We start from the raw sequence: 19,430 nt of genomic DNA on the forward strand, positions 1-19,430 counted from the left end.
TTTCTACTATCTATCAATATATTCAGCTTGTCCTATTTTTACACTGGAATTAAAGAGCAACAGTATACAAGTGCAATCACGTTACTTTAAAATCTAACACATACTATATATCCCCCCTCTCCCTCCCCCCTAAAACCCCACCTCCCTTCCCCCCCCCGACTTCCCAGAGCCCGTACACGGTGTAGATTTTTAACAAACACAGTCTAAAATATATTAAGACAAAGGAAATTAAAAAAAGAAAGTTTATGTTTATGTTTATTAATATTTATAGGCCGGCCTTTTCCCTAAGGGGACTCAGGGCGGCTTACATAAAATAAGGAAGGGAGGGTACAGACAATAGACACAAACAATACATAGAAGTAAAATAGTAAGCAACATTCATTCATCATTCGGGTGGGGACAAATTATCTTTATCCCCAGGCCTGACGGGCTAGCCAGGTCTTAAGGGCTGTGCGGAAGGTCTGGACGGTGGTGAGGGTACGAATCTCCACGGGGAGATCGTTCCAAAGGGTCGGAGCTACTACTGAAAAGGCTCTCCTCCGTGTAGTTGCCAGTCGGCACTGACGGGCAGATGGAACTCGGAGGAGGCCTAATCTATGCGATCTAATTGGTCGCAGGGAGGTAATTGGCAGGAGGCGGTCTCTCAAGTACGCAGATCCACTACCATGGAGGGCTTTATGAGTGACAAGTAGCACCTTGAAGTCAATAACATCTCTGCGTTGAACTCAGCTTCTTCCTGTTGCACTAACTTTGAGCAACCTTCCCATCTTTCAAAGTAAAAAAAAGAAGGGGGAAAAACCATGTAAGAAAAAAAAAAGAGTTGGTGCCTCTTTTGGAGGATGTTGGATAAAGACAAAGGGCAAAAATAAATAAATAAGATATTCATCAGTTCTCAGATTATGAAGTAAAAAAAATAACCTTAAGCACATTGCAAGCAAATTCAAATATTCCAACCCTGATCCCTTCCCCAGTTTTAATCAAGTAACAGACGCTCTATAGTCTTTTAAAACAGTAGGTGATGTTATAATGCAGCATAGGAATTGTTCAGCACCACGGAGAGCAGCAGAAACAAGTGATGTCCAGTAATTATTGCAGCATATTACAAAAAAGAATGCAGTAAATATAGCCTGTAGAAGACAATAATACTTTCTCCCCTCAGCAGACATATTAGGTTAATTTTCCTATCTCCACAAGCATTAACACCATCCATTAAGGCATCAGATATTGATATATTGCCAACCTAAGGCTTGGAACATGCACACATATATTTTTTTTATTCTATAGAAATCTCTGCCTTCCTACATAATGTCATTGCATATTTGGGGCACTTATCTGCAAAACTGGTTATGATGTTTTGCAATGCAATTCCAAATAATAGTTGTGCATCACAGGAGCGTTATTATCTGTAAGAAGCTAAATTGCACATAATGTTCCTGTTCCAAAGACAATTAACTTAATTGCAGATTGCCTTGTGAATCCAGTCACTGTGGGGGGTGCTATTTGTTTTGTTATTTTAGTGATCTGACAATTATATTTTCAAACCTACTGTGTTCAGAACACTTATTTGCTGCAAGTGGCTTCAATTCTTGCACTAGACATGATAAACCAATATAGAGAATCTGCAATCCTCCAAATGCTTAAATACAAGTTAATATGGACAGCAGTGAGGGAATTAGAATTCAGCCAGAGCTGGAATCGTATTTCTGTTTGTTGTACACAGACATATTATTAATATGGTCCAGAATCATTGGACGTCAGCTCCCGATTATGTCATTGAAGTTTATTTTGGAGTAAACTAATTGTGAATTTATAGACTGACCAACTCAAAGTGACTCTGGGTGATGAACATTTACAAATACATCCCCAATGATTTAAAGTTTCGAGTTTCATTTTATTTATATGCCGCCCTATTCCCAGCAGGACTCAGGGCAGCGCACAAACCCAAGAGGGGAAGGGAAACACAAAAACTACACAAAAAGTACAGAGCATGTAAAAACAAGCAACAGCCACATGATTCGAGAGGGGAAGAGAACTCATCGACCCCAGGCCTGCCGACACAGCCAGGTTTTAACAGCTTTTTGGAAGGCTGAGGGTCCGAATCTCTGCGGGGAGCTCGTTCCAAAGGGCCGGAGCCACCATAGAGAAGGCTCTCCCCCGGGTAGTGGCCAGATGACATTGGCTAGTAGACGGAACCCGGAGGAGGCCCAACCTGTGTGATCCAATGGGTCTTTGGGAGGTAATTGGCAGCAGGCGGTCTCTCAAGTACCCAGGTCCAATACCATGAAGGGCTTTGATAGAAGACAATCAACCATGGACTAAAATAACACACATTCAAGTAAACATTCTCAAAAGAACATGCCCCTAATTAAGTTCCTGAGGAAAGTGCCAATCCTTTAAAGCCTGTTTGAAAGATGACAACTCAGACTTTAGAAGTAACTGTTGTAGAGGGTGGGTGTTGTGATAGAGGTGAAAGTAGGCTCACTCTCACAGTCCATAACACCATGAGTGAGGAGTGGCTGTCTGTCATATACACACTCACATTACTCCCCCCCACAGAAAATATATGATCATTTAAAAATGTATAGAGTTGTGATGAAAGAAATGTCCTCTGGGTTCGGCTCCAGAAGACACTGGAGACATGGAGGCTGCTTGGAAAGATGGTTTATTGGTGGACAGGACCACATGGCTTGAGCCCTGAACAGAAAAGGTGACCACATGCTTCAATGTTGGTGGAGAAGAAGAGAAGGGACTTGCTAGGCTTTTTATAACCTGTTCAGTCCCACCTCTCTGTTTCCTGTTCCTGTGTAAGAAATGTATTCTGATTGGTTGTCAGACTCCCATAGGGCCATGCAGGGGCAACTCTCTAGGCTGTGTTTTGAATCCAGGTTTAGTTGAGTTCTCAGATGCCATGTGGTCAGTTGAGTAAAGGGCCAATATTATCATGCCTTTACTCCCATCCCCCCTGGGGCTGCAGTGGAGAAGTCTTTATTATGTAAAAGGGACTAGCCTGGCCTTCTCAATGGCCCATTAACAGTGGGGATGGGCAGGAAGCTACAGGCAACTATTCTGTCTTTTAAAACATGTTTCTTTCTTTTCACATCCAGAGAAATATTCTGCCTTTTCAATATTTCCTAGGATATTTCATTTTTCTGGGGGAGGGCTGGATGATAACTTCCCACAGTTGTTCAGGAAAAAAAATTCTCTCTCCACAAAAATATTTGGTAAAAGCTTCGAAACCTCCAAGAAAACTCGATGAAGAGATTATTTGCTTTCTATGTCTATATGTATAAAAATAGGTAAAATGTATAGCCAGAAATTTGTGCTAGATGCCTGTTTTCTATGTTGAGCAAGTATCATATTCTTATGTCTCTTCATAATTTATGAACCTGAATGTTTAAATTTTAGCCTTCATCCATATTTCAGACTATGTGCATGACGATGCAGTTTTCTTTTAGAATTGTTCAAAACTATTCTCTATTCTCTTCCAGGGGCTTTGAGCAAAGGGTTAACCATTTGTGTTGGAGCACCATCACCATGTCATCTGTCTGGAGCATTTTATTACCTTTTGGGTTTTTCTTGTTTAGCTTATATATCACCGTAATCTGGAGCAGGTCATCTTATCATCTTCTGCATCAAATGTTTGTATTTTCATATTTAAAGTTAAAAGTTAAAGTTAAAAAGGGGATCACATTGCATGATAGTGTGGACCAAAAACTTTGGTTATAACATAGATCTAGTGGATTGGGAAAGAATTTGGAACACAAATTATAAACTAACACGATCAGCAGCACTTAAAGAAAATATATACAAAATGTTTTATCGTTGGCATTTATCACCAACAAGATTGGCTAAAATGTACCCAAAAATGAAGCAGAACTTCTGGAAGTGTAAAAAAAGTACAAGGGACTTATTATCACATATGGTGGACCTGCCCGGAAACACAAAAATATTGGACAAAAATTTGGAAATGGGTGCAAGAAATTACAGGAGAACAGATAAAATACAAACCCGAAATCTTTCTACTGGGAATAATCAAAGGGAAATATACAAAGAAAATTAAGTACATATTAACACATCTGCTAACTACAGCTAGAATAGCATTTGCCCAATGCTGGAAACAAAATAATACCCCCTCGGATGAATTAGTGATAAAAAAAACTTTGGATTGTGCAGAGATGGACAAATTAACACTGAAATTAAAAGAGCAAGAAGAGTCGGAATATTATGAAATTTGGAACAATTGGTACAAATGGCTGCAAAACAAGAATAGAATTAATTAAGCCAAAAAACAATATATATAAATATATATAGAACTGTGTATAAAGTATGTAAATATAGAAGCAAAATATTATATACATGTACAGGTATGATGACATAACAATGTTGATGTAATGATTGTAAGGTGTTGTAGAAGGAAAAATAATAAAAAAGGGGTCACATTTTAGTTTTCATTATCAAATAAAGTTTGATTCTGTTTATCATGGATCTTGACAGTCTTGACAGACATTGGGCGCTATCCAACAAAATGAAATTCAATGGTGAAAAAAAGTAAGGTTCTCCATTTAGACAAGAAAAACGAACTGCACAGATGCAGTATATGTGGTACCTCACTCAATAGTGGTAACTGTGAGAGGGATCTTGGAGTCCTAGTGGACAATCACTTAAATATGAGCCAGCCGTGTGTAGCAGCTGCGAAAAAAGCCAACACAGTTCTAGGCTGCATAAACAGAGGGATAGAATCAAGATCATGTGAACTGTTAATACCACTTTATAATGCTTTGGTAAGGCCAGATTTGGAATACTGCCTCCAATTTTGGTCGCCAAGATGTAAAAAAGATGTTGAGAGTGCAGAGAAGAGCAACAAAGATGGTTAGAGGACTCGAGGATAAAACATATAAAGAACAGTTGCTGGAACTGGATATGTTTAGTCTTATGAAAAGAAGGACTAGGAGTGACATGATAGCAGTGTTCCTATATCTCAGGGGTTGCCACAAAGAAGAGGGAGTCAAACTATTCTCCAAAGCACCCAAGGATAGAACAAGAAGCAATGGGTGGAAACTAATCAAGGAGAGAAGCAATTTAGAACTAAGGAGAAATTTCCTGACAGTTAGAACAATTTGCCTCCAGAAGTTGTAAATACTCCAACACTGGAAGTTTTAAAGAAGAAATTAGATAGCCATTTGTCTGAAGTTGTGTAGGGTTTCCTGCCTAAGCAGGGGGTTGGGCTAGAAGACCTCTAAGATACCTTCCAACTCTGTTATTCTAAAACTCCATCACCTGTGAGATTGATTTAGCCAAAAGAAAAGGGCCAGATTCTTTAATCACCACACCGCTGTGCTATGTGACTTCCCACCGGACATTAACAGTACTGTAAATTTGCTTTGTCTAGAAATCATAGCTGAAAGCTAATATTAATCAAATGTAAGAGGAACTCCTGAATCAGTGTCCAACATCTCAATATGTCAAGCCCCTGAATCGCAACTGGAAGCTTCTCAATGTATTATACACAACCACTAGACCAATCCATTCTGACTGTCAACTCTCTGTATTGACATTTCATGCAGAGCATTGGCGGAGCCAGATCTCAGATTACAGTAGCTGGGTTGAGATGAATGAAGCTATTGGATAATGTGATTTATGACAGACTGAAGGGAGGTCAGAAACACAGGCAAAGTTCAAAAGCAGATAAAGAAAGCAAAAAAGATGGCTGCGAATAAGAAATGCCTAATGAAGAATGCCTAATGAAGCTGTTAATAAATCACTGCTTTTTGCATTACAATATCAGGTCGCTAAGTATAGGATTTAAGTCAATGTCCTCTCCCCAGGCTTGTTTGGATTTTTTGCATGGAATCTTTCTTTAAAGTGATCAGCCTGGATATTTCTACTCTTTACCCAAGAAGCCTCTGACAAGGAGTAACCCTTCCACTTGATTAAGTATTGGAGTTGTCTCCTGTGTCACCTCAAATCAAGGATTCATTGCATAGGGTTTAATCCCCTATGAACACAGTGGTCTAGGGGGTCTAGTAGTCTAAGAGTGGATCCAACCACGGGTTTTAAGAGGCTACTATGGAAAACTGGGTTTATCTTCCCTAGCAGTCAGGACAGTTTCAAGTGCATTGTGACTGGGTTGATGATCTTTACTATGGGGAATGGTCCCACAAACTTTGGTCCCAGTTTCTTGCTAGGGAGTCTTAATATCAAAGGGCTGCTAGCCATTCCCTTGCTTCTCTCTCTAGTCCCTCTGTGATAGTATTCACTATGGCTCTGGGGGATGAGTAGAGATGTCCATAGCATTCCAGGTGGACCTCAGTTGAGTCAAGGAATAGGGCTAACTGGTCTGAGTTCCCATCAAACTTTCCTCTGATCCGGAGTGGTTCAATCAGCAGTGCCCTTCCCTCCTCCTGTCGGCCTCGGTATGCTTGCGTTTGATATGTCTGAAGGTACTCCTCAGTTCTAGTTCGGAGGGAGGGTGGAGTTTGTCTGCTCTGGGCAGTCTGCCTGCTACGTGGGAGAGGCACTGGCTTCATCTTCCTTCTAATGGGTGGAGAAGGGGGGCTGCGTTCCCATGTGCTTCTCGTCACTTCAAGAGGATCCACTGCTCCTTTCCTCTCTTTTGGCATGCAAAATGGCATCTCTTCATGGAGGGTGACCCAGTCAAATTCCTCCCTCCATTGCTCTATGAAACTCCCCAGGGGCTCCATTGGGGGCTTTGGGGGCCTGGCTTGTTTCCAGTCGAGCATCCCCTCCACTCTTCCCAGCTCGGGCATTGGGGTGGGGGGTGGGGCTCAGTGTTAGCTGCTTTAGGGGTTGAATACCCATCTCCGCTTGCTTCGCCCATCTCGGCTTTGATGTCTGAGGTCGAGCTGCACTCTGGCTGCAATCAGGCTCCCTTTGGATGGTTGCCTGAGTTTCCCTCCAGGCACCACCAATATTTAAAAGCAGACTTGATTGTCTGTAAGGTTTCCTAAAAATGACCTAATTGATTCATGAGTATCGAGTCAAGTTTCAATACAAAACTAGTCATTTATTAGGAACATTATAGGCAAGATCTTTTTGCAGTCAAGTCTAAGCTTTGTTTGATTTATAGCTGAACTTTACCCCGTTCCTTCCCTCCCCTTAATCTGTGTCATAAATCACATTTCCCTATGAGATGCACCTCTCCCAAGCCGGCTGCAGTAATCTGAGATCCAACTTCAGCTGACAATATGCATGGAATTCACTCCCCCCCCTTCTCTTACTATGACAACGCTGGGAGTTGACAGCTTTATGTTCTAACTAAGACCTTCACAAATAATAAGGACTAGGGTGTTCTTATCTCCTTGATTACTTTTCTGTTCTAACTCTTGACTTGCTTCTTAATTCTTAGTCTTTAATCCTTCAACCTTTTTTCTTCACTGTTATGGGCCTTTGGCCTATTCCTTGTTGATTTTTCAATCCTTATTTGTTATTAGCTGTCAAATTTTGGATGGTTCAACATCTCCTGGTTTTTGCGCACTATGAACTCCTGGTACATAAATAAATTAATCCTGTTTGTTTGCCTGCTTAAAAATCCCGTTATTTTCTCTATCCTGATTGTTTTATACCTTGTGGGAAGAAGATTAGTACTTGACTTGTCCTTGCAACTTTATTTTTTTTTTCAGTTCCTTATTTTCATATCTTTTCCCTTAGATTTCCTGAAGATGTTTATCTCAGTCATTTCAATGCCTCTTTCCCAAATATATCCCCAGGCAATTCTACCGCCACCTAACACTAACCCTTTTATACCATCTAGGCTTCCTGTTTTCAACCACAGATGCCATAAATGCTGTAATCCTCATGAAGGCAGAAAAAACAGCCAGACAGATGTGTTGTTCATTGCTCCCCAGTCAGGCATAACTAAACATTTACATTTATTACCAATTAGAGGGGACGCCAACTACAGTTTTATGGACTATATGTATCTGGGTGCAGTTCTCTTTCTATTCTCATTGGTACTTTCTAAATATTTGTTCATGGGATCCCAATTCCCAACAGTTTCCAAATAAACCTCTCTCTAGTTTCTTAACTCCATTAGAACCCCATAGTGCTAACATCAAGGGGAAATTGTGTTGTGTGGAATTAAGAAAATATGTAATTTAATTTATGTGCAATAGTAAGGACAAGCATGGTATAATACAGTACATCCATTATATTATTTCAGTTGCCTGACTGAAGGGAAGTTCAAGAGGCATACCCTTTATTAAGCTTGTTCTGTTTTGAAGCTGATAAGTTGATCCTTATTGGCATTGTGTCACATTTGCATTTGTTTTCAGATATAAAGCAGGGGGACAACTGAGCTTAAATTTTGCAGCAGACGAGCAAACTCCACTACTCCTGTGTTAGATTTTAAGGCAGATAGGCAGCCTTTACAGGTTCCACCACAAAACCGCAGTCGACTAAAGCGCGCTCGACGAAACCGCGTACCTGACGTCATCACAGCGCGATGAAAAAAGCACACTGTGAGCGCTAAAGCTAAAATTAACCCCTAAACCTAAACCTAACCCCCGAAACCTAACCCTAAACCTAACCCTAAACCTAACCCTTAACCTAACCCTTAACCTAACCCTAAACCTAACCCTAAACCTAACTCTTAACCTAACGCTAAACCTAACGCTAACCCTTAACCTAACCCTAAACCTAACCCTAACCCTTAACCTAACCCTAAACCTAACCCTAAACCTAACTCTTAACCTAACGCTAAACCTAACCTTAAACCTAATCCTAACCCTAACCCTAACCCTAACGCTTAACCTAACCCTTAACCTAACCCTTACCTTAACGTGAATCGGCTTGCTTTCAAAGCACTTTTTAAAGCGCCCTTTTTTCTCTGCGGTTGCTGTTGTCACGCTGCTGATGACGTCAGCAACGCGCTTTAATCGGGCGCGCTTTAGTGGACCGTGGTTTTGTCGTGCCACGGCCTTTACGCAGGCTTTATTTTTGTCGCAATGATTGCCATATTCTCTCACACATTAATCTGAATTAGCCTATTCTTAGGTGAGCTGGAGAAAAGTTTGTGTTTTTCTCCAAGTATTTTTTTTTTACAACCCACAACATTCCCCAATGGGGCTATCATGGGAAATATTTATTTAGATCCCATGTGAAGAGGTCACTGCAATTTATCTACAGGAGAAGCTAGCGGGTTTAAGTCAGCTTTAAGTAAGCTACTCATCTTCTTCTGGTTTCCATTTTTCAGTTCACTCTTGATTCTCAAAAACACCACTTTTACAGCCATATAATACACAGCCAGATACATAGACCCATTCTGATATTTCCTATCTTTCCTAGAGTGAGGATTTTTTTTTCCAATTCCATTTTGATGCAATGTTTTTCCTTCAGGGCTATCCCTAATATCAATTGTCTTTTCTTGGTTTTTATGAATTCCTGATCAGTTTCTCCATCAAACAAGAAACCTGGTTGTGAACAGGATAAAGTGCACACATAATCATTACACCTAATTAATAGAATCAAAATCCAAATGGAGGCAATTAGATCATTGAAGCCAAATGCAAGCAAGTAGAGCTAACTTCTTTCTTTTAAAGGAATACCAAGAATCTGGGTTATAAGCTTCCACCCTACTTCGATCTTATATATTTATGCTTATTTTATATCCAATATTTCTAATAATGGGGTAGAACCAATCTACCCCAAGGATTGAGAGAAACCAGTCAAGTCATTATGACCTTTCAGAATGTCAGCAGAGTGGGAGCCAAATGAATCTCGGGAAAGATTTTATTCTATAAGTCAGCCACCTCAAAAGAGAAAGTATACTTTCTGGGTCCTAATAAATTGCACCGTTTTGTTGATCTGGATTCTGATAACTCTGATGCTTGTTCTAGAGCTTCTTATGTTGAAATGAGAGAAATAGAATTCAGGTCTTAGCAGGCCTTCAGGGTTGTAGAAACCTCTGAAAAGAAGTCACAGGCTTGCAGATGAACGTGTGATGATAATCGCAAGATATGTGCATGAATATTTTGGTGACTTCTGTACCTTATCTTGCAGAAGCAATATTCCTGTTATGTAACTTATCAACATATACTATATGCTTGTTTGAAATTGCAGTCAGGGTTCTTCCAGCTTTATGGGAGGACCCACCTTTGTCCAGTGCTGAATAGATGTGTTATAGAAAGAGAGAGATTCTGGACTCTATCTCTTTGTTCACGCCAAGCCACACCTGGTTCACTGCTTAACCATTTAATCGACGGGATCCAAAACACACCAACTGTTAACAATTGGACAGAAACCATAGACAACTGTTCTGACCCCCCCTCATCCCACACCAACACACACTCCGAGCCAAAGATAAGTTATGGCATTTAATTAACAGACAGACAGGTCCTTGGCAGCAAACCAGCACAGACAAGCTTGGGCAGCAATCCAGCACAGATAAGGCTTGGCAGCAATCCAGCCTGCCAAGCTCACCATAATGTTCTCCGACATTAGTTCCTGTGTTGACTTCTGCAAGAGGAGCATTTTTTTTATAGTCTGGAGAGGAGCCTAATGACCACCAGCTGAGTGCAATTACCTCCTATAACTGCGCAACTGTTCCTGACACTTGTTAGCTCTTCGGTGCTGGGCATCCAGGAACAACTCACTGCTGGTGTCCGGCTCACTCTCCCTTGTCTACTCCCCACTGGTCCAAGGCTCAGGTGCCTCCCGGTGGCCAACCAGCCTCACTGCACCCTGCTCGGAGTTGGAACCCTGTCCTCCACATCCTCCGGAGCCGACTCATAGGGCCCCTCACGGTTGGAGTCTGGTGGCAGCTCCAACGGCTCCTGCTGGGCCACAACAGACAACTCTTCTTTGTTTATTACTATGATTTCTATGTCACTTCCAATTAGCCAACTCTAAACTGCTTGCAGGAACAATATGCAAAGTACATCAGCTCATGAAACCATAATAAAATGGTAGATATCATCATTCATATCTCAAACCTTTTTTTCCCAATACTCAGTTAACTTTCATATATGATACACATATTTTCTTCAGTGTCCAAAGGCCTTATTATAAAAGAGATATTAACAAGTTCCGATATATCATATATCAAATGTCAAGCATATTTATTCAAGAAGGAAAAAGAAAACAATTCAAGTGGGAAATCAAACGATTTATCCAAGATTTATTGAATTTGAGAGGATCCATGCAGGAAGAAGATAAGACTGGAATGTAAATCTTTCCCAATTCACAGATACCTTCTGCCAACTTCCTGAGCATAACCACTATTTTTCAATCCCAGGCATTCTTCTGTATTGACTACTGCAATACGCTCTACATGGGGCAGCCCTTGAAGAGCATTCGGAGACTTCAGCTCGTCCAGAATGCAGCCGCGCGAGCAATTGTGGGTGCACCTCGGTACACCCACATTACACCTATCCTCCGCGAGCTGCACTGGTTACCGATTGGTCTCCGGATACGCTTCAAGGTGCTAGTCATCACTTATAAAGCCCTTCATGGTATTGGACCTGGGTACTTGAGAGACCGCCTGCTGCCAATTACCTCCCAAAGACCCATTAGATCACACAGGGTTGGCCTCCTCCGGGTTCCGTCTACCAGCCAATGCCATCTGGCTACTACCTGGGGGAGGGCCTTCTCTCTGGCAGCGCCAGCCCTTTGGAACGAACTCCCCGCCGAGATTCGGACCCTCACCTCTCTCCAGGCCTTCTGAAAAACCTGGCTGTGTTCGCAGGCCTGAGGTTGATGAGTTTCCTTCCACTCTCGATTGTGTGTCTGCTGGTTATTTTAAATGCTTGTATTTGTAGTTCTTGTGTTTCCCTTCCCCTCTTGCGTTTGTGAGCCGCCCTGAGTCCCGCTGGGAATAGGGCGGCATATAAATAAAACGAAACCTGAAACCTGAAACCTGAAACCTGTACTATGGAAATACCTTGTAACTGTTGAAAAGATTATTGAGATAATATACTGTATATGGTAGCTCTTAGGGAAAGTGCTGAATAAAAATAACAAAGCCATTCTCCTGCCAAAATTTAGTGCTTTTAAATATATTTGTCCTAGTTAAAAGGAAGAAGATTATGGAAATATTGCAGCAAACTTCACTGAAAAGACTTAGTGAACTGCTCAATTTTTAGAGTGTTAGGGTCTCCACTCTTAATAGATTTCAATTGCTCTTCTTGATTGGAAGCACATCAGTGGTGGATTCCTACCAGTTCGGATCAGTTCGGCTGGACCGGTAATAGCTTGGCGGCCTAGGTTGCTGGAACCGACAGCAACCCAGGCCTGTCGCGCCCCTGAACCGGTTCTCCTGGTGGTGCTGTAGGCGCTGTAGATGCCGCCATCTTGTTTTTTGCTTCTGTGCATGCACAGAGTAATTTTAGTTGTACTGTGCATGCTGGTGCAAACAGTGCACATGTGGTGCAGTTTGCTCCTGAGCAAACTGACAGTAGTCTCTTCCGGAACCCACCCCTGAAACACGTGTTTACATACATACATTACATTGCAATAGCCATCTTCCCCTCTTGAAGGAATCCATCCAAGTTAAAGTAGCTAAAAAAAAGAGTCTGACAATAAGAAAGAAAGATAGTAAAAACCATTAAAAACAGAATTCATGTTTTCAGGAAAAGCCGTGATGATTTAATTGGAACACAACTCTCCCAGTAAAACCAAGAACATCTAAGTACCTTAACTGTTGTGGCCCGGCAGGAGCCGTTGGAGCTGCCGCCAGACTCCGACAGCGAGAGGTCTTATGAGTCAGCCCTGGAGGAGGTGGAGGAACCCTGGACAGGGTGCCGACTCCGAGCAGGGCAAGGAGAGACTGGTTGGCCACCAGGTGGCTCCGGAGCCTTGGATCAGTGGGGAGGAGGCAAGAGGGAGTGATCCAGAAAACACCTGTGAGTTGTTCTGGGATGCACGCTGTCGAAGGACTACTCGGTGGCAAGAACAACGGTGTAATTATAGGAGATGATTACGCTCAGCTGATGCTTATTAAGATCCTCTCCTGATTATAAAAGAGACTGCTTGTGCCACGCCCTTTTGCAGAAGTCAACGTTCACGATTAAGAGAAACCAACTTGGCGAATTGGATTGGTGTGATAGCTTGTTTGCATTGCTGCCTAGGTTTGTAGGAACTTTCTGCCAAACTACTTATCTCTTTGTTTATTTTGGGCTTGCAGCCAACAAGAGTCTGGACTGATTAAAAAACATTCTCATTTACATTTGTTTTGGCTTTCGTTCCTGGACGGAGGAGGAGGGTCAGAACACTTAACTTTATCTGAATCTTGTCTAAATAGCATTATGGTAAAATAAACTGAAAGTCAGAGCATATAAGTAATGTCTAGAGGAACTGTTACTTGGAATTTAAGATTGTCTTCAGAGTTTCTTCTCCAGGCAGTCTCTCCACTGTCTTTTCGGTGTGGATTTCCGATTTGAAATCCTTTTTCCAGAAAGGAACTGTCAGGGCTCCTTCACTTAATAACTAAGAAAGAAACCACTCAACTCCATTTTGCAGAATTAAGAGTACTTTTACTGATTATAAGTAAATAGAAGCTAAGCAAAGCTGGATCTGAGCAAAAGCGCGCGCAAGCATGAGATATCAATACATGACCCATTCCCCTCCCCTTGGTAACCCCAGTCCATAGTCCAATCCAATATCTCCACAGCTGTCATGTGGGAGACATCTTCAAAAATCATCACCAGGTTGGTATGCCGGACAGTTGGCCTTGGCGGGAAACTCCTCTCCTTGCCACATGCACAGTAGATGGTGAGAATAACTCCCAATTAACAGTCCTCCTGTACAGATTATTTCCCACACCCAAATACCATGCCCTCCCTCCCCGTTTCAATGGCAGCCGAAAAGCAAGCAGCAAAACAGAGGCTGACAGGAACAACTAACTTGCACATTTATTCACTAATTTATTTACAGTATAAGGTCAGTCAGATGTTTAATTTTTCCAGATATTTCAACCTCAAACTTTTAATATTTTGTAGCATCTTCATTCTACTGTAGTAAGCTGTTTCATGTGGTCGGTTTATTTTTGATTAACTACTATTTAAGCTTTATGGTTTATGTTCTATTATGTTTTATTTCTCTTCTTTTCTGATCTTTATATTATATTTTTCCCCTAGTATAAGCTACCAAGCCAACATTTTCTTATGAGCTAACCCCACCTAGATTAAATGGGAGTTTTAGCAGAATTTTAACTTGAATGTTAAAACTAATATTGGAAAGAAGTGAGCAGTAATTTTAAATTCTGAGGTGTTGGAAGCTTATAGTATAATAGGTTTATAGTATGGTTTACGTTTTAATGGTAAATTAAAAAATTGAAAATGAAATCTAAAAACCAATAATAAAATAAATTCACAATATATTTATGCAAAAATTACTTTGGTATTCACCATAATAGTCAGAAGAATATTAATAATGGTCATAGTACACTACTAGAAGAAACATTCTAGTTGTTTTTAACCATGTTATATGATGAGAATTTAAACTGGCATTCTAAAAACTGGCATTCTCCAGATGGGTTGGGACTTCAATTCCCATTCTTGGAGACTATAATCCTAACAACTCTGATTGGAGAAAGCTGACTTGATAATTCATATATAGATTTGCCTTTGCCTTTAAAGTGATAATTGGGATTGGTGATGTCTGCGATTAACTTTTAATAACTTTTTATGGTGTCGCCTGGAAATATTTCAAATTTTATAATTACTTTGGTTTGGAGAATTAAGTTGGCCAGCTTTAATATTCAGCTGTGTAACAAATGGTATGGCATTTGTTTTTCACAGATTACAATGTAAAGTCAAGTCATTTTCAGAGGAATGTATCCAGCAGACAAGACAGAGAAAGTCAGCTGTTTTCTAAATGTTTCCACTAACTTTTAAATGTTAAACCTTTATTCTTGCTGATTCTATAACTGAACTAATCAAGACAAGGAAAGTTTACCATCACATGTCATTATGTCTATTTGCAGTCCTGGAATTAAAAAAATAAATGGAAGTAAGGATTATATGATTATCTGGAGATCACCTAGTTTAACTCAGGAGCAGGAATTCACTACTATATGGAGCCTGGATGACCATCCTCAACAGTGGTGGGTTTCAAAAATTGTTCGAACCTACTCTGTGGGTGTGGCCTCCTTTGTGGGAGTGGCTTACTGCCCATGTGACTGGATGGGAGTGGCTTGCCGCCCATGTGACCGGATATGAAGATGCCGACGACACGTGTCAGAACCACCTTAAATTACCTCACACACAGCACTGGCATGCGTAAGAATATGATGTAAACTTGTTTTTTAAAAGGCATCATTGGCTTGTGTTAAAACAACTTCAACACACACAATGTTCTTATTGCACCACAAACGCAGTAGTCATCCTTCCCTTTCACAGAGGCACTGAGTTTTATAAATATGAGCATGACAGTGTAGAATAATCATATCCAAGGACCAGGGGTGGGTTTCAAAAAATGTTTGGAACCTCTTCTGTAGGTGTGGCCTGCTTTCTGGGTCCACTGGTGGAACCTCTTCTAACCGGTTCGGTAGATTTGACAAACCGGTTCTACCGAATAGGTGTGAACTGGTAGGAACCCACCACTGGTTATGACTCACACTTGCACCTGCTACAGTGTCCCTGTGGTCACATGGCAACCAGCATGGATTTCTGATGGTTGCGTATTCCAGAGTCAAGTGATCACCATCTGCGAACTGGTAGGAACCCCCCTCTGATCCTCAACAAAGGAACAGTCCCTCACTTCCCAAGCAATTTGGTTCCATTGTTGAGCAGTTATTACCAGCAGATCATTTTTTTTGATTTTCCAAAATTGATTTCCTTGCAATTTATGCCATTTCTTTCTTGTTCCTATTTTCTGGAACAATTCTTCTCTATCTTCTACAGCTCTTCAAATACCAGAGGGTCGGCATCATGCTTCTCCATAGTCTTGCCTTCTCCAGGCTAAACATACCCAGTGCCTTCAATCATTCTTCATACAATTTTCATTCTAGACCCCTATTCCACACTCTAGTTTGATAGAGTCCATCCCTATGTTATGGTATCCAGAATAGGACCCGGTATTCTAGGTATGATCTGTACAACTAAGAATAGAGAAGAAGAATGACTTCTCTTGATCTTAACACTGAAATTAGGTTTACACTTATTTTTAGTAACTGCTTTACGTTGTTGGCTCATATATAAGCAGTCCTTGATTTACAACAGTGTGTTTAGTGACTCTTTAAAGTTACAACAGCACTGGAAAAAAGTGGCTTATGACCATTTTTCACACTTATGACTGTTGCAGTACTCCCAAGGTCATGTGATCAACATTTGGATGTTTGGCAACTGGTTCACGCAGTGTGCTGGGCCCATGTGATTTCCTTTTGCAACCTTCTGACAAACAAAGTCAATGGGGAAGCCAGATTCACTTACTTACTTACTTACTTACTTACTTACTTACTTACCTACCTACCTACCTACCTACCTACCTACCTACCTACCTACCTACCTACCTACCAGGGGTGGGTTTCAACCGGTTCGCGGCGGTCCCTGCGATCTGGTTGGTCGCCGAACCCGGAAGTAAGTAACTTCCGGGAACGGCGAAGCCCCCTCCCGCGCCCGCGCGCGCCCGCACGCCCGCGCCCGCTCCTTACCCCATTTTGATGAATTCTGCGCTTCCATGCATGTGCAGGACGCATACAGCGCCTGCGCGATCCTCCAGGAGCAGCTGGAGCATCGCACAGACGCTAGTACGCACGCGCGTGCCGCACACGTGCGTGAGGACGGCGCACGCGTGCGCGAGGATGCCGCACACATGCGCGAGGACGCCGCCGGCCTCATTCCAACCGAACCGGTTGGAACGGGGCGAGAAACCCACCCCTGTTACCTACCTACCTACCTACCTACCTACCTACCTACCTACCTACCTACCTACCTACCTACCTACCTATCTATCTATCTATCTATCTATCTATCTATCTATCTATCTATCTATAAGGTTTGTATGCCGCCCACTCTCGAGAGACTCAGGGCGGCTTACAGATAAAAAAGGAAGGGGGACATACAAAACATTAAAGAACAACATTAAAAATTCCACAACATTCATAAACTTAGGATGGGGCTGGATGAATCAACAGCCCCAGGCCTGCCGGAACAGCCAGGTCTTGGTCGCTTTGCGGAAGGCCGGAAGGGTAGTAAGGGTCCGGATCTCAACGGGGAGATCGTTCCATAGGGCCGGAGCAGCTATAGAGAAGGCCCTCCCCCGGGGAGTCGCCAGCCGACATTGACCGGCAGATGGAATCCGGAGTATGGTAGTAATTTAACAACTGCAGGGTTTCACTTAACAAATGTGGCAAAAAAAAAAAATCATAAAATGGGGCAAACTTCACTTAACAGCTGTCTCACCTGGCAACAGAAATTTTGGGTTCAATTGTGGTTGAAAGTTGAGTTGTACTTGTACAGCTGGCTGTTCCGGCAGGCTTGGGGCTGTTGATTCATCCAGCCCCATTCTAAGTTATGAATGTTGTGGAATTTTTAATGTTTTTTTTATGTTTTGTATGTCCCCCCCTTCCTTTTTTTTACCTGTAAGCCGCCCTGAGTCTCTCGAGAGTGGGCGGCATACAAACAAATTAATTAATTAAATAAATAAATAAAGCTCGTTCTCTATTAAGAAAACCAGATCCTTTTTGCACTTATTGGAGTCATATATAAATATGTTGAACAGTACAGAAAGTAGAATTGAGGCTGTGGCACACTACTCAGCACTTCCTTCAAGCCTTACAATGAAGCTACAGAGGTTCGCTGGTTAGGCGTTATATATCAGCCAGTTCTGTTTCCATCGAATGCAGGGATGTCAAGCTCATATCGTCACATTGTCACATGACGTATCACGACTTTTCCAGCTTCACTAAAATGGGGGTGGGCGTGGCCAGCAAGTGATGCATCCAGCCCATAGGCTGCGAGTTTGACACCCCTGATGTCATGTGGGGATTTTTTCCCCAAACTGGGACTTGAAAGGAATATGTAAGGAACTAAGAGGGGAGGGAAGCCTTCGAATTCACTCAGCCATTCACTTCACTTCAACATGTTCTTCCCATCTCACTTGCTGTAGGTCATCAATATCAAACTACTTTTCCCTTCCCACATGTACAACCAACTCCCTGCCTCCCCCATACTCTGAGAAAGATGCTTTATTCTGCATGGATGATTGCTCCCACCCTCTTTATTTTTCATGTTGCAGGCAGTATTTTGTGTGTGTATCAGGGGTGGGTTCCTGCCAGTTCTAACCTCTTCTATAGAAGATGTTCCACAAATCTATCATGCTGTTTAGAACCGGTTCCATCTCCCTTCCCCCGCCCGTCCGTACACCATCAAGATGAAGAGCAAGAGGAGGAATTCTGGGAGTTGAAGTCCACAAGTCTTAAAGCTATCAAGTTTGAACATCCCTGGGGTTTTTTTTTCTAAAGGGTTATGGGTGCAAGGGTCTTGTAACTTGACAGCTTTAAGATTTGCACACTTCAATGCCAGAGTTCCTGAGCCAACATTTTGGTTGCTAAGCAAGAGCGTTGTTAAGTGAGTTTCACCACATTTTATAAGTTGGCCACGCCCACCCAGTCACATGTCTGGCAAGCCATTCCCACTCAGTCACATGGCTGACAAGCCACTCCCACCTGGTCACATAGCCAGCAAGTCACTCCCACAAAGCAGGCCACACCTACAGAAACGGTTCTAAAAAGATTTGAAACCCACCACTGGTGTGTATTTGCATGTTACTTGCTTAATTATCAAGATGGCATCTTATGTACATCTACTTAAGAGTCAACCACATGGAACTATATGGGAATTAATACAAACATTTAAGATTAAACATACATGAGAATTGTACTTGCAAAAGCAGGTAGATGGTTGATGGGTGCTTGAATGGTTTCAGACAAGCATTATCACTATGCCAAGAATACAATCCTTTGGTGTCTGTATATTATCTTTATTTTTTTGTGTTTTGATAAGACCTAATAAATGTTTATGCCATATGAACATTTTTCCATAAATGGTTCACTGGCTGTAAATCAAGGCAACTGCAGATTGGTATGGGAAAAGGCAAAAACAGAAAAAGCAAAACGAAGAGTAGTGTTGCTGCTGCTTATGATTATGAGAAATTAAAATTAAATTTAATTGATTTTACATTGTAAACAATATCTCTTCAGGTAGAACATATGATTTCTGGATAGAACTTTTAACTATTGCTAGTCAAGCACTGAAATATGCTGTTTCTAATGACACACCTTTGTGAGAGAAATTTCTCTTTATATGCAGCTACAAGGACAACAAAACTATAGAAAGAGGCTATTTGTGAAGAGGAGATCTGCGGGCAAGTAACATCACTTGCTCCAGATTGAACTGTTATCCAAGGCAAAGCAATCATATCCAAGCAATGAAGATTAATTTGCTTGGTTAGAGTGTTAACCTTCCAAGTAATTG

Source organism: Thamnophis elegans, chromosome 11 (genome assembly GCF_009769535.1).
Source record: "Thamnophis elegans isolate rThaEle1 chromosome 11, rThaEle1.pri, whole genome shotgun sequence".
Lineage (NCBI taxonomy): Eukaryota > Metazoa > Chordata > Lepidosauria > Squamata > Colubridae > Thamnophis > Thamnophis elegans.